Genomic DNA, 15,563 nt, shown 5'->3' with positions numbered 1-15,563 from the left:
CTAGGGCACAAAGATTACAGGAGTGGCCCCACTTCTTCAGTCTTCACTGCCGCCATGCCCTCTGGAGAGTGACCTGGCCATTGCCCTCACATCCGAAGATGAAGCCCGTTTTCTCCCTTCTCGAGTCCCGGGCTGACCTTGACTCGTTTCGGCCAATGGGATGTGGTTGACGTGACGGGTCTAGTACCTAGCGGAGGCTTCAAGACCGTTGGTGTGTTTCTGCGCTCTCTCAGACCTGCCTCCACCCCACGGACGGGCCCAGGCCCTGGATGCTGAGGGACTGGAGAGCACCTGGCCAAGAGCTCGGCTGTCCTTGCTGAGGCTGCCGGACGCCGCTGCAGCCTGCCCACCCTGGGGGGCGCCCAGCCGAGACCGGCAGAGCTGCTGCCCGACACAGGGTTGGCCCCTGCTGCCCGAGCATGCCCACCCATGACCCGGAGGACTGCTGGCTGACCCGCAGCCCCAAGGACAGAAAGAGATGCTCACTTCAGCCTGCCACCGAGGTTTTGTGGCAGCCTCCCTTTTTATGCAGCCTCACTGGGGCAATAGGTAACGGGTCCAAGGCTGGAGAATGAAGTTGTTATTTTGTACAGAACTTTAATTGTTATTACACTTGGAGCGGCTTTTTATTTTTTTAAAGATCTTATTTATTTATTTGACAGAGAGAGACACAGTGAGAGAGGGAACACAAGCAGGGGGAGTGGGAGAGGGAGAAGCAGGCTTCCCGCGGAGCAGGGAGCCCGATGCGGGGCTCGATCCCAGGACCCTGAGATCATGACCTGAGCCGAAGACAGACGCCTAATGTCTGAGCCACCCAGGGGCCCCGGGTCAAAAATATTCTTAATATAGTCTCCAAACAAGGTGTATGTAATCCAGAACCAAAGTGTAGCAATTTAAGCTTCTTCTAGTTTATATTAAATTGCTTCAGCTTAAAATGGGAATCCACAGTTCCAAGTTTTCTTTGGATTTGCATAGTTTCTTGCAAAATCCGGTTGTGGCGGTATGATTTTTGTTAGCAACACCTTCTTTAAAACACTCTAGTTCTTGGTTATTTGTAAATACTCTGGCCCATGATGGCCTTTCTCCCTCACTTTTGCGGGACTCGCTACCGAGCTCCTATGCCAAGAAGATGCATTCCCACCTATTTCCTGTCCGTAAAATACTTTGTTTACGAGAGACTTTTTAGTATCCATCTGCAGCTAGCAAATTCATTCAGAAGTCTTTTGTCAGAAATACTGAGTTTCTGAAAAAGCCTGTTGCATGCCAAAAGATTATGAATTTGTTGTCCTGTTAAGGAAGAGTGTTATAGTGGTTTTGCCAGAGAATTAGGAGTTTTCGAGGAGCGTTCCTGGGACTGATGGCCTCTGCTGGTGGTGCTCCAGGAGACCGTCAGGACACCTAGGATCTGATTCCAGGCCTCTATTTCTGGAGTAACCTCATTGTCATCTTTTCTGTGGGGCTGAAGAAATTGCCTCGTTCAGGCAGTCATAAACACTGGTGCTGGTCGCAGATTTCTTCTCATGGAAACATGACATTTTCTGGTCACAGTTTTCCTGTTAATGCATTTTTGTTTCTTTTGAAGACAAGCTCTCTAAATAGGATGTGGTCAAATTGGACAAGCTTGTGGTGAAGGTTAAACTTCCAGAAAGTACCACTATGCTTGTAAGTGACAAGAGACTGGAATTGAGTGTCTTCCACCCTGTCACCTGGTGACAAATGGAGAAGAATCGGAGTTCATTTATCGCATCTCCGACAAAGTGCATCTGCTTAGATTGGGTCCGAGTAACTACCATGTCAGCAATCCAAGGTTGGTTCTTCAGATAATAATAGTAACTGTATTTTATTGTGTGTGAGTCTTAAGCATCTGCTTATGAATTGTTAAAAAATATTCTGGGAGTGAGCTACTCACCTTACACATAATGCTTTTGTTGTCTGTAATGCAATGTCTACTTTAAGAAGCTAGAAAAATATGGGCAAATTAAACTCTAGGTAACTAGTAGATGAAAGAGAATAATAAACAGAATGGGAATCAGTAAAATTGAAAACAAATCTACCAGAGAAGATCAACAAAACCAAAATCTAGTTCTTTGAGGAAACCAATAAAATTGAAAAACCTCTTAGAATGATCAGGAAAAAAGGAAAGAAGACACAAATGGCCAATATGAAGAATCACTATGAGTTCTCCAGATACTAAAAAGATAATAATGGGATAGTATGAACATTTTTATGCCAGTCAGTTCTACAGCTTAGATAAAATGTACAATTTCCATGGAAGACACATTCAAGGGGAAATGGATGACCTTACTAGGCCGACATCTAGTAAAGAATTTAAACTAGTTAAAAAGCTTGTCAGAGAAAATTTCAGGCCACATGGCCTCACTAGTGAATTCTGCCAAACAATTAAGAAGGACTTATATCCAGGATACATAAGGAATTCTCGACACTCAATAATAAGGAAACAAGCCAATTTAAAGAATGGACAAATGGCTTGAGCAGACACTTCACCAGAGAAGGTGAGCAAGTGACCAGCACAGGAAAGATGCTGGATGGCACTAGTCACGAGGGAAATGCAGACTGAAACCGCTGTGGGGCACCCTGTGCACCTGCCAGAGTGGTTAGAGTGTAAGACTGATCATACCACGTGTCAATGAGGACGTGGAGGACTTGGAGCCCCCATCCATTGCTGGTGGGAACAGAAAACCCTATAGTGGCTCTGGAAAGCAGCTTCTCAGTTTCTTGCACTATTACACATCTACCAAGTGGCTTAGCCATTCCATTCCATTTATTTCTTTTTTTTTTTTAAGATTTTATTTATTTATTTGAGAGAGAGGGAGAGAGCATGAGTTGGGTGGGGGAGAGGGAGAGGGAGAGAATCTCAGGCAGACTCCCTGCTGAGCATGGAGCCCCATGTGGGGCCCGATCTCACGACCCTGAGATCATGACCTGAGCCGAAATCAAGAGTTGGAGGCTTAACTGACTGAGCCCCCCAGGCGCCCCTTAGGCATTCCATTTCTAAGTATTGACTCAAAGAAATGGGAATATGCCCGTACCAAGTCTTATGCACAAATGTTCGTAGCCACTTTGTTTTTTTAATTTATTTTTTGCAACTTTATTTTTAATAGCCACAAACTGGACACAGCCCAGATGTTTTTCACCTGGTGAGTGGATAAAGTGTGGTATATCCATACTATCTAATACTAAGCAATAAAAGTGAACCCTCTTAGAGTTAAGAGGGATGAAAATTATACTGGGTAGAGAAGCTGGGCCAAAAGGTACACCCTGTATGATTCCGTGTACATAAAATTCTAGAAAATGTCGTGGGCTCTACAGTGCTTGCTTAAGGACACTTCAGTGACATTCGTCTTGATTCTGGTGACGGTTTCACAACGTACACGTCAAAACTTGTCAAATTGTACACTTCAAAAATGAGCTATATCTCATAGCATGTCTGTTAGAGCTCACTAAGTGTACATGGCCGTATTCACCCTGTGTGTCATTAGGTTTCTGTTGTGTGTAACGGAGCTTCAGTTCATTCTACTGGCAGTCCCCTCCTTTTGAGCCTGACTGTGAATCCAGAAGACATGTATAGAATTTCACTGTATAAAGGTAAATAGTGTACTTGCATTTTATGGGGGGAAGGGATTTACTCCCTGAGAGCTCATTTGTTCCTGGATTTGTTTGTTTTCTCATCAAATCCTTATTGGGCCTCTACTACATGGATTATGCTGGGCTCTGGAGATTCAGGGATGAGCCAACATAGACTTGCAGACTGTCTAGTGTGGAGAATAACATTAAAGAAGTTGTATGAATTTGTTTTACAAATTGAGGTGCATGTGCTGGGGGTAAGGAACAGGTTTTAGCTGAGGAACCCGGTTTACTTGGCAGGTGGGACAGGTGATGTCTGGGGAAGGCTCTTCTCTGGAAGTGGTCCCTTGAGTGCTGATGGATGAGTGGGCCGTAAGAGGGAGGAATAGAGAAAGGCCTGGGTGGCCACAGTGCTGGCCGGGGCAGAGAGTCTTCAAGATTTTGATGTTTTTTAGAGTTTTAAAGGGAAGAATGACACAGTTGGTTGTGGATTTTGGAAACAATAGGCAGAGTGTGGAAACAGACTGGATGTGGCCTGTTGAGGAGAGGGAGGTGGTTATGAAGCCTTTGGGAGCTGGGTTTCAGACGGGGCTCAGGGGACCCAGGGCAGGCATGGCAGCTCTGAGCCCTGCCACCCTTGGGGTGCTGACTACACACAGAAGAGATGGGGTGTCTCCTGTGTGAGAGGCAGCCTGGGGGGCGCCTGAGGCTTGGTACCAGGTCTGGAATGGATGCAGTGGTGAATGGGAGGAGTTGGAGCTCAGAGAGGACACGGGGCTGGAATGTAAATCTGGGAGTCAGAGAGAGAGAGAGAGAGAGAGAGAGAGGTGTGAACCCAAGTGTAGCAGGGGTTGAGCTTCCTAGCACCAGCCTTGGGGAGTTGGACAGGGACGGCCCGGGCAGTGCTGCTAAGGAGGAACCTGGCAGCAGGTGGGGAGGCCGGGAGAGAGCCTGGTGACTGGAAGCCAGGGGAAGAGCATGACCAGTAAGCTGTGGGCACGAGGGAGAGCCAGAGGGCTCTGGAGGCGTGCTGGGAGGGTGGGGCATGGGCACTTGTCCCTGGGCAGCAGGCACGCGCGGACTGTCCCAGGCGAGTGCGCACCTGGTCACGGGCCACTGAGCCAGGGTGCCCGTGTGGAGTGGGGAGGGCGGGGACAGCTCTGGACAGAGAGGGGGGCAGAGGTTGTTGGGGGCGGAGCTGAGCCCGCGAGGGCGGCTTCAGCGCCAGAGCCCCTAGCGCGCTGGGTGTGTGGATTCACGGCCACTGTTCAGGGGGCAGAGCAGGACCTCATGGTGCTCATCACTCTCTTCAAGTCTGGTAAACAGAAGTTGACCTTGAGCTGGTTTTGCCTGAACAAGGGTGCTAGAAAACTGCGTTCCTTTCCACGGCTTTAGGGACAGACGACGGTCACGTTTCCCCCTTCATTTTCTATGTGTTTTACCAGGTGTTTGTTTAAGTCCAGCGAGTGAGTGGAGGCAAAGCACTTGTCGCTGAGCAAGGCGGAGGTTTCCCTCTTACCTGAAATGTATCACTGTCTGGTCTCCGTCCATTTGACAAGGAACTGCTGGAAAACACCTGCTCTGTGCCATGTCTGTTTGCAGCTGACCTTTGAAAGTCCAGATCTGTCATAGTTAAGGCAGTTCCGGGATGTCAATATGTGGTTTTGAGAGTGCTCATGTTCAAGTTGAGGATTGTCTGTATTAGGTTATAAGGTTATGAATATACATGTGTCTCCTAGGATTTGCTTTCTCTTTCTTATTTGGAAACTGCTCACAGTTTGTTACATGTCATAATAAATGCAGGAAGAGAGATCAAAGTGAATAAATGCTATGTAGTGGGAATATTGTTCCTAAATCACAATAAATGTAAGCAACGTCTAGCTTTTGGGTACTAATTTTCCAATTCAAAGCAGTAAAACACGCACTTCTCAGGTCTGTCTCCATGTGTGGGAGAAGCAAGCCCACCAGTTATTTTTTTCTCCTTGATCCTTTATCTTTGAGAGGCTGTTGGGAGAGTGTTTTTGGGAGCAGGGGTGGGGGTATTGAGGGACGGGGTGTGGTGCGCACGCACCACAGCCTCCCTCGTTGAGGAGCTTCTAGGCTGACAGTTCCTGGGTCGGGCTGGTTTTCTTCTCTTACACCTGGAGGTGGTCCATCACGTACAAAATGTTAGCATGTGCATCTCAGGTTGTCTTCAGGTCATGAGGGGCATCCTGTCGTTCGTGCCTTGGGTTTAGGTGGCTACGTGGCTCTTACATTTGAGGCTCATCAGAATCACTGGATGGCTTGTGAAAAATAGATTGCTGGGCTCCACCCCAGAGTTCCTGATTTCATGGGCCTGTGTGGGTGTTGAGAATTTGTGTTTCTGACAGGTTCTTAGGTCATGCTGATGCTGCTGGTCCAGGGGACCACGTGTGAGAACCACTGACAGCCCCCTGAGCTCATCAGCTAGCCACACTGTAACCTGGACCAGCCAGATTGTATGCACAGCCCTTTAAGAAGACAGGAGACTGAGGTGTGATCACCTGGGGGCTTTTCCACAGGTGAGCACTGGCTGCTTGCTTATGTGGCTGCCCTCATGCTTGGAAAGCTTCCTAACTAGTGCCTTTTAGTTCAAGACTGAACAGACCCCATGCTTCTTCCCTATGGGCTTTTGAAATGTGGGGGTAGAGAGGCTGGAAAGAAATTCTGCCTTGCGTTGGAAGGGGCAGTTGGAATTTATCTCAAAATGGGATTCCTCACCTGCTTCTGTGCATCTAGAACAGTCTTGTGTAAAACAAGAGAAACAATCTCTGAAGAGAGCAAGCTCAGCAGGTCTGTATGAGATCTGATGAGTGCGTTACTTAAATTGAGGCACTTAGGGAAACATCCTTGAAATCTTCGAGTTAGGGCTGGGAAGAGCTGTGGCTAAACAGGATGCAAGTCACTGAAGGCTACGGAGAGACCTCAGGCGGGGCTTCTCTGCAACACAGGCTGTTAAGGGAAAAGGAAGTCCCCGTGTTGTTGGGTTGTGGGGTTTGGGAACGGCCTCCGGCAGGATTCTGGAATGCTCCATCAAAACGTAGCTGTGTAGCGCCATTCTTCAGTGAGGGGTTCAGCTGAGCTGTGACTCATGACGCTGCTTCTAAGGGGTGGTGGGCCTGTGGTCCTTAAACTGAGACCCCTTGTTCTCTGAAGGTCTGGAGGGGTCTGTGTTGCTCATGCTGGCCTTCAGCTGACACCGAGAACACGTGCCTTGATTTCATTCCAACTTAGGCTTTTCAATTAAGAAGCCAGTCAATCATTTTGTTACTGAATATGGAGAAAACAGTGACAGTTTCTGACAGCCTCCCCCACCCCAAGGCTGGTCACGGGAAGCTCCTTGCCGACATGCCATTGCTGAGGTGACCTTGGGCGGCCGTTTCTCCTTCGGCAAAGGACGTCGGAATCGTGGACAAATGTTTTCAAGCAGCCATCCTAAAAAGGCTTCAAACGGCAATGACAGATTCCCTTGAAACAAATGAAAAAATGGGAAATCTCAGCAAAGAAACAGGACTTCTAAAAAAGAAATGGAAATCACAGAAATGAAAGCGAGAATAACAAGACTCACTGGACGGGCTTCTTGGTGGAGGACGGAGGGACAGAAGCAGGGGCAACAGGCCTTGTCCCTGGTGTTTGCGGAGCCCCCGCCGGGGAAAGTGCCTGGAGGGCCGCAGAGGGAGCCGCTGTCTTGGGGCGTCACAGACACACGGGCGGAACAGTCACAGCTGCAGGTGGGCGGCTGCCCGCCTTCATTCCTCTCCCTCTCCTCCGCCTCCCTCCGTGTGCACCTCTTCCCCACCTCCCTGAAATGTCAGACTCCCACGAGGTCTTCATTGGCTTGTTTTGGCTCCTTTGTGACACTTAGGAAACGAATATAAGGCAGCCTAGTCAACATGCGGGGCTTGTGCCCGGCTGCATGAAGTGCTGGGTGGAGGGAGCCTGGAGAGGCCCGAGGGCGCAGGCCAGCTGGGTGGGGGTAACCCGACATGGAGCTGGCGATTTTCCTTACTGATAGAGAGGAGAGCTGAAACCAGAGAGCGGCTCTCAGCAGCGCCCGGCTAACTGATGCCCTGATACACAGGATGCTGAATGCGGGCAGCCCTGGAGAGAGGGGGCCGGCAGCTGGCCCCGGGCTGAGCCGGCGGTGGCACGATGCACCTGTCAGTCATGACAAAGGGTTAAGGTTAAGACTCACAGTAAAACCCAAGACTGGCTTTCATTTCTCTGTATCATGTTGCCTGTGGTGATTAGACTTCCAAGTGTTTTTTAAGAATAGTTTCTGTCTCAGATATTTGATTCTCACATTTGACCGATGATACTACTTTTGTGTCCTAAGTGTTTGGTCAGCATTGCTCAACCTCACTTTTACGGAACAGATAGTATATTGAGTGCTTGCCTCTGCCAGGTGTTGACATTTTATCCAGACAGACGGAATACTCTGCATATGGAGCATCTCATTCCGAGCGCAGGTAATGTTCCGTGGAAGTACTTAGTGCCCAAGTAGATCATGTAGCCTGCTAGACCATGATAAGTGCTTTGGAGAGAAGTAGCAGGATGAGGGGGTAGGGAGTGCCAGCAGTTAGGGCAGACATTACTGAGAAGTGGCACTTAAACAAAGGCTCCATGAATATGAACAAAGGAGTGATGTGAATGTCTGGGAGATGGGATTTCAGGCAAGGGGGATAGCCCGTGCAAAGGTCTTGAGGTAGGAGCCTTCCTGGCAAGGTCTGGGAAAAGCAGAGGCCAGTGTGAGCTAGGGGAGAGTAGCTGGCTGATGAGTTCAAGGAGGGAACAAGTGAGCAGATTGTGCAGGGCCTGCTCCAGCCATCATAAGGACTTTGGCTTAAAAAAAATTAAGAGGCCTTATTTTCTAGAGCAGTTTAGGTTTCTGGAAAACCAAGCAGAAAGTACTGAGAATTCCCATATACTCCCACTTTCCCCTATTAACATTTTGCATTTGTGTGGTGTACTTATTACAACGGATGAAACAATACTGATACATTATTAACAAGTCCACAGTGTACATCAGGGTTCACTTCGTTGTGCACTATGTGGGTTTGGACAAATGTCCACCATTACAGTGTCAAACAGAGTCGTTTCACTGCCCTGAAAATTCTCTGTGCTCTCTCTGTTCATTCTGCCAACCCCCGGCAACCACTGATCTACTGTCTTCGCAGTTTTGCCTTTTCTAGAATGCCATATAGTTGGAATCATACAGGATGTAGGCCTTTCAGATTTGCTTCTCTCCCTTAGAAATATGCGTTTAAGTTCCTTCTGTGTCTTTTATGGCTTAACAGATCATTTCTTTTTTATCACTGGTTTCCCACTGTCCGATGCACCACAGTCTATTTACACATTCATCACTAAAGGTCATCTTGATGACGTCCAGGTTTTGTCAAATAAACTGCTGTAGACATTTGTGTTCAGGTTTTCTCACAGTTGTGTTTTCAGCTCTTGGGTGAAGCAGATTCACCCAAAAAGCAAAATTGCTGGATCTTATGGTAAGAAGATGTTAAATTTGGTAAGAAACCACCAAACTGTTGTCCAAAGTGGCTGCGCCATTTTGCATCCCCACTAGCAGTGAATGAGGGTCCCTGTTGCTCCACATCCTCACCAGCAAATGGTGTTGCCAGTGTTGGATTCTGGCCATTCTAATAGGTGTGTAGTGGCTTCTCCTTGTTTTAATTTGCAGTTCCCTGATGACATGGTGTGAAGCATCTTTTCATATGTTTACTTGCCATCTGTATATCTTCCCTTGGTGAGGAGTCTATTCAGGTCTTTTGCCCATTTTTAAGTTGGCTTGTCTGTTTTCTTATTGTTGAGTTTTAGGAGTGCTTTGTATATTTTGGATACAAGTCCTTGATCGTATATATCTTATGTAAATACTTTCTCCTGGTCTGTGGCCTGTCTTCCATTCTCCTACAGGACTTTGGCTTTTACTCTGAGGAAACTGGGAGATTTTGGGGGTTCTGAGCAGAGGAGTCAGGCAACAGGCAGATTATAAATATGCAGGGAGATATTCCAGTTATAGTAATATGGAAGAAATAAGAGTTCCTGAGTGTATATTCGCAGCCTTATCTTTAATTAATGAAGGTCAGTTTTTCTGTTTTTGAAAACATTTCCCACCTACAGACACAACTCATCTTATTCACAGCTGCAGCCCATATACTCTGATACTTAAGAGTTTCAGGAGACAGCTAACGGTCTGTTTATCACCTCTTTATTATTCACAGTTAACAGGAAACTCTCAAGTGGCTGCAGAGTTCTGCAAGCATCCAGGCTGTGGTCCTCTCCTTCCCCTGGCCTTTCCCTTTAGAGAGGGTCTCAGCTGCTATTTATAGAGAAGCGCTCGCCAGTGCAGGTCGTCAGCTGTTTTCTATCCCTTTAGTCAGGTTTCTTCCTCTGATGAAGCCTCCTTTAGCTTCCCAGTTTCCAAAATCATCCAGCTCTCTCTGCATGCCTCAAACCTCCCACACTCTATCATGTGGATTAAAATAGAGTGTGTTCTCAGGTGGTCAGTGTCCAGTCTTCTGACTCTGAGGCTTTAACTTGCCTCAAATGCAGCTTCTCAAGCAGGTTGAAAATGAAAGACAGATTCCTTAGCTGAGAGGGAAGCGTCAGTGCCTTGCTCTGTAGCTCCCACCACGGCCCTTCGATTGCGCTGTGTGTGGGTAGGGGCATTCAGAAGGCTACTTCAGAAGCCAGGATGAGGGGCACCTGGATGGCTCAGTCGTTAAGCGTCTGCCTTCGGCTCAGGTCATGGTCCCAGGGTCCTGGGATCGAGCCCCGCATCGGGCTCCCTGCTCCGCGGGAAGCCTGCTTCTCCCTCTCCCACTCCCCCTGCGTGTGTTCCCTCTCTCACTGTGTCTCTCTCTGTCAGAAAATAAATACAATCTTTAAAAAAAAAAAAAAAAAGCCAGGATGAGTAGCTAAGGTAAAATAAATGGAGAAGAGCAGGGCAAACATAAAAACCCTCTGGGGCATCTGAGAATATGGATTTAAGCAGTGGAATGCCATTGATGGCTGTAGGGATGGGAGAGGACATTCTAGCCTGAGGTGTCTTGGTCCAAGGTAGGGCTGAGGTTGAGGCAGCCCCATTCGGAGAGCAGAATGCATGGGCTCTCAGGGTGGGGAGTGGGGGGGGGCGGGATTCCGCCTGTCCTAGCAGGTTTTCAGCCCTACTTGCTGCACTGATATTATAGGGATATACAGCAAGTCTTTGGATTTATTTAGCACCTTTCCATCAGAGATCACAAACCTCCTCCATAGGCTTTTCCACTGATGGACAACAATTAAAGGTATCACCAACCATTCTGAAATATGTTCAGCAAGAGAGGAAATGGAGGCCAAAGGGTCAGAAACAATATAGAAATGAAGCTGAAGAATAAAGCAAGCAGTGGCTTGGGTTTGCAAAATGCTGTGCCGTAATCCATGGGTTATTGTCAGTAGATCACAAGCATGAGAATGAGAGAAAAAGAGATTCTTCCATATGAACCATTGAAAACTTGAGATAAGAAAAATCTCTGATGACAAGGCCCAGTTTGAGTTGTTTTCTGAATTTGTCCTTTTCTGTTTTCCTGTATCAAGATCCTTCAAAGGCATAAAAAAATGGCATCTGCTTCCAGGATGTAATGAGACATGAAATAACCATGGCCCATCCCATGCACTCGTTTCCCTGGTGTCCGAATCGCAGCCAGACCGAGCACATGCTGCCTCCCAGATCACTCTCACTTGACAATTAGTGCACACCCGCCTGTTTTGATCTAACATTGTTGAGGGAAGAAAATACAACTTCAGTGGAGAAATTTGTTCTAGGTTATCTGATGTATGTTTTATGTTCATTTTTTAAAGAATCCATTTTTGGCATTGGCATGAATTTTGGATGGTTGCCACCATCTCTGATGTCTAAAAATGTGCTTCTGAGTTTGTGGGAAGCAAGCCTCAGGGGACACACGAGTTAATTTAAGCCATGCCGTCTTGCTGGTCCTCTCCTTGACATTCCACATGTCTTGGATATATGAATTTAGTTTGCAAACTGGAGATTTTGTACGTTCATATTTGTCTTTGCCTTTTATTTTGGCTGGTTCCATACTAATGGAGCACATTTTATTTTTTCCCAGATGACTGTAGCATCCGTACAAGAATTAGGCTTTGGGATATGTTGAAGGAGAGCAAAAGCAAAATATACTTTATTAAAGGCTTAATTTTTTCTTTCAGTAAGCTACTTCTAACCCTAGGCTATACATTTTTGGGAGATAATTTACTTATCGGGTATTTGGCAACCATGTCCTCAATTTCTACTGGATGGTTCTTTGTTTTCCAGTGGGTTTGGAGGAAGAGATGCCCAGTAGACTGCCAAGCGAGCTCTACCGACCTATATTCTCAATCCACTGAACATCATTCGCAGTAGAATGAGCACAGAGTGCTTTGGAAGAGCATAATCCCTGGTCAGGAGACAGCTGCAGTCTAATTATAATAAAATGGAGGCTACCAGGTAATTAGAGGACCCGTGAAGTGCTAATTAAGGTGACCTTAGGATTTTAACCATAGCATTGCATCTCCACATGGGGTGTGCGTGAGGGGGGGTTCTCCGAGGATCCCAACCCACCGGCAGCTGGGCTCTCCGAGGACTGTTTTGTAATGGGGAAGGCATCTTGGCCTGAGGGGAACGCTAGATTGGAGTGTTTTTCTTCCTCTTCTTTTAGAAAATGTATCTATTAGTAATACTTACGTGGTATAAAATTCACAGGGCACAAAAAAGTATAAAGTGAAAAGTTTCCCTTCTTCCCGTGCCCTCCAGGCCCCCGTTCCTTTCGCTGGAGGCAACCCCTGTTAAAGGGATCTGGCATGTGCTTCCAGAGAAATTTCATGCTTTTCTAAGCACCCATGTATATTTTTTCCTTGCCTTTTTTTTCTTTTTACAGTAAAGGTAGCATGTTACGTGTGCGTTCCCCGTGTTTCTTTTCCCTACTTAGTAGAACTAGGAGGTCGTAAGTGGTCGGTAATTAAAGCGGCCACCTTTTGAAAGGATCTGCTGGGTGGGGCTCTGTGGAAATACAGTCACTGTAATTGACTCCATCCTTTCTCTCGACGGTTTCCTCTCTGCTGCTGCGACACGAGTCCTATTTTTAACTGTCCCTCTAGAAAGTTCCCTGGGTTAGGGTCCCAGCAGCAAACAGACGGCACACTGGGCAGAGGTGGCTCAAGAGTTTACTGCAGAGGGTACCGGCAGGGTGTGGGCAGGGGCGAGGACAGTCAGCAAGAGAAGCGGGGGCACCCCAGGAAGCCAGGAGCTCCCCTAGGCCTGGAGGAGACAGCGGGGCAAGTGGGTTACGGGAGCTCCCGCGCGGAGCTGTGCTCTGCGGTCACGAGCACAGCCAGCCGGCTGTTGGTAAAGGCAGAGCCCTGGACTCCCTGTGGTCAGGAGCCCTGATTTGTAGCCTCTGCCCATTTCTGTGGTGTGAGTACTTGCACCACGGCCGGACCCGGCTACCCAGCTGGTGTTTCTGAACCCAGAGCTGGGGTGGGGAGCACGTGGTCAGTCCTTGGGAGCAGCTCCAGCACATCACTGTGACACCTGGTTCCTGCTCGGGCTTCCGACTGGCTGGCTGAACCCCCGAGAAGGGAGAGCAGGGGAGCCTGGTAGCTGCAGTTCTCAGAGGTCTGCCTCCCGGAGCAGGCTGGGGCCGTTCGCAGGTTGCAGGCATTTGGGCAGGTCACGTCTCCACAGTCCCTGTTTCGTTGGTGAAGAACAGAACTGCCTCCAGTGTTCTTGGAGCCTTTCTGTGCTAAGGTCCCAGATCAGTGAGCTCAGTGACCTAAGCGGGCGGTATGCTGACCGGGTAATGGAAGATGCCCATGGGCCCCTGCACTCAGGAAGCTCATGTCTAACAGGGGAGATGAGGTGTGCACAAGCAAGGCTGGCTACAGGGTGGGGGCTCCATACCGAAGCTCCGATGTTCAGAGGAAGTGTTGCTCTTAGTAGCTGTGCTGATGAGGTTGTTGATGGGAGAGACCCAGAGACCTTTGTTCTGTGGTTCGGAATTCGATCTCTCAGTGGGGGAGAAACAGAACATTTCTCGATTGATAGTTCAGCCGGCATCTGCCACTAGTTCTCAGAGTATGGTCCTGGTACCTTCAGCATCTCCTGAGACGTCACCAGTCCACGGCCTTGGGTCCCACCACAGACCTAGGGATGAAACTCCGGCAGGGCGTAGTAATGTTACCCTAGGTGTTCTGCTGCTTGTGTTATGTTGGAGAAACACTGAGTTGTAGGATATCCGCTTTCCAGACTTGGCTGAAAGTCAGTCAAATGGGGAATTCCAGAGACCCCTGCCCCCAATTCTGGACTTTACCTCAAACCTACTCAGTCAGAATCTCTGGCAACGACGACCATGGGCAGTTACGTGTTTCCCAGATAGCCTGCCCTGTGGCAGTTTTCCATACTCTTGATCTCAGTTGTTGTGTGCATGGAACCTGCTTGAGTTAGCTGCGTTGCTGGAAGTGCCTGTTCTTTCCCGCGAAGTTTTGTAAACTCAGACTCTCTAGACACTTTTAGCGAAGGCAGCTAGCTGCCTCAGTTGGCACCCTGCTTGGACCGAGGGTGGCTAGCTGGTTGTTCCTAACATGGAGTGGGTGGTAGAGAAGAGTTGAGAGGGAGGAAATGGACAGCTGTGGAGGTCTCTGAAGTATGACCATAACATTGCTGGGATTTAGTTTATTGCAAATTCTCCAAACTCCTGACACATCCTTTATCAAATTGAGACAAAAGCTTATTCCCAAGGAAAATCACAATGGTTTTGGGACCGTCCGTGCTTTTGACTGATTAGAGTTCTTGATGGAAAAGCCTGGGGTTAATTACTGTGGGAAATTTGGAACAGGATTTCTGGGCTGTTGTTGGCCGCTGGAAAGTGGCCACTGGAAAGTGGCCACTGGAGAGAGCAGAGGTGTGCTTGCCTTTGGGTTGTGGAGGCGTTGGTGATTATATGTAAAGATGCTGTGCACGTTCTTTTTTGGGGGGGAGGCAGAGGGAGAGAGAGAATTTTAAGCAGGCTCCACGCCCAGGGCAGAGCCCGACATGGGGCTCAATCTCAGAACCCTGAGATCATGCTTTGAGCCAAAAACAAGAGTTGGACGCCTAACCGACTGAGCCACCTGGGTGCCCCTGTGCACATTCTTATACACAGCTTTCTGTGGACGTGTTTTCATCTTTCTCCGGTAAATGCCTAGGGGAGGAATTGCTGGGACTTAGGTAAGTTTCACTTCTCAAGAGATTGCCAGTTTTCCACGTGTTTGCTTTCACACTCCCACCAGTCAGGTATTGGGCGCCAACGGCTTTCCATCCTTGACACTTGACAGTGTCCGCCTTTCCCATATTATCCATTCTGGTGGGTGCGTAGCGTTACCTGCGGTTTTGATTTGCATTTATCTGATGACTTGTTCATGTGCTCACTATTGCTCATATAGCTTCTTCGTTGAGGTATGCAGGGGGACTGGGGAATGTCTTCTGTTGCCTCATCTCTGATTTAGTTCTCCCCCTGCAGTCTCACCCATGACCTCAGTGGCCCTTGATTACTCACCATCCTCAAAAAACACCACTGGCTTCTCAAATGTCACACCTTTGAAATGCGGTTCCATCTGCCTCCACCTTTTCAGCTTCAACTCCGATGTCCTTTTTGTTGGTTAGGCCTCCGGCCCTCCCTTATGTCCACAGTATTTATGCTGCTTTTCTCTGTGCTTCCATGGTCCACTTGCCATGCTGTGTGTGATTCTTCCCTGCCTCATGGAGGGCAAGGCCCTTGTCTGTCTTCTTTGCAGTCATAGTGCTTATCACATGGTCTGGCATAGAGACAAGGTCCAGTATTGTTGAATTAGTTTATTATCCTCCCAACAGCTCTGTGAGAAAGGCTGAGCCTTAAATTGGGGATAATGGTGTAAACCCAGAGGGTCAAGTGACT

At 48.1% G+C, this 15,563-nt stretch overlaps 1 protein-coding gene across 5 annotated transcripts in view; it reads left to right on the top strand.

The window, feature by feature from the left end:
* The window catches only part of ARHGEF7 (Rho guanine nucleotide exchange factor 7), a 130,023-nt gene that overhangs the window by 6,820 nt on the left and 107,640 nt on the right, over positions 1-15,563 (top strand). The gene's annotated exons all lie outside the window — the stretch shown is intronic.

Source organism: Zalophus californianus, chromosome 3 (assembly GCF_009762305.2).
Source record: "Zalophus californianus isolate mZalCal1 chromosome 3, mZalCal1.pri.v2, whole genome shotgun sequence".
NCBI lineage: Eukaryota > Metazoa > Chordata > Mammalia > Carnivora > Otariidae > Zalophus > Zalophus californianus.
The sequence above is the reverse complement of the archived record's forward strand: the minus strand, read 5'-3'. Positions and strand labels throughout refer to the sequence as shown.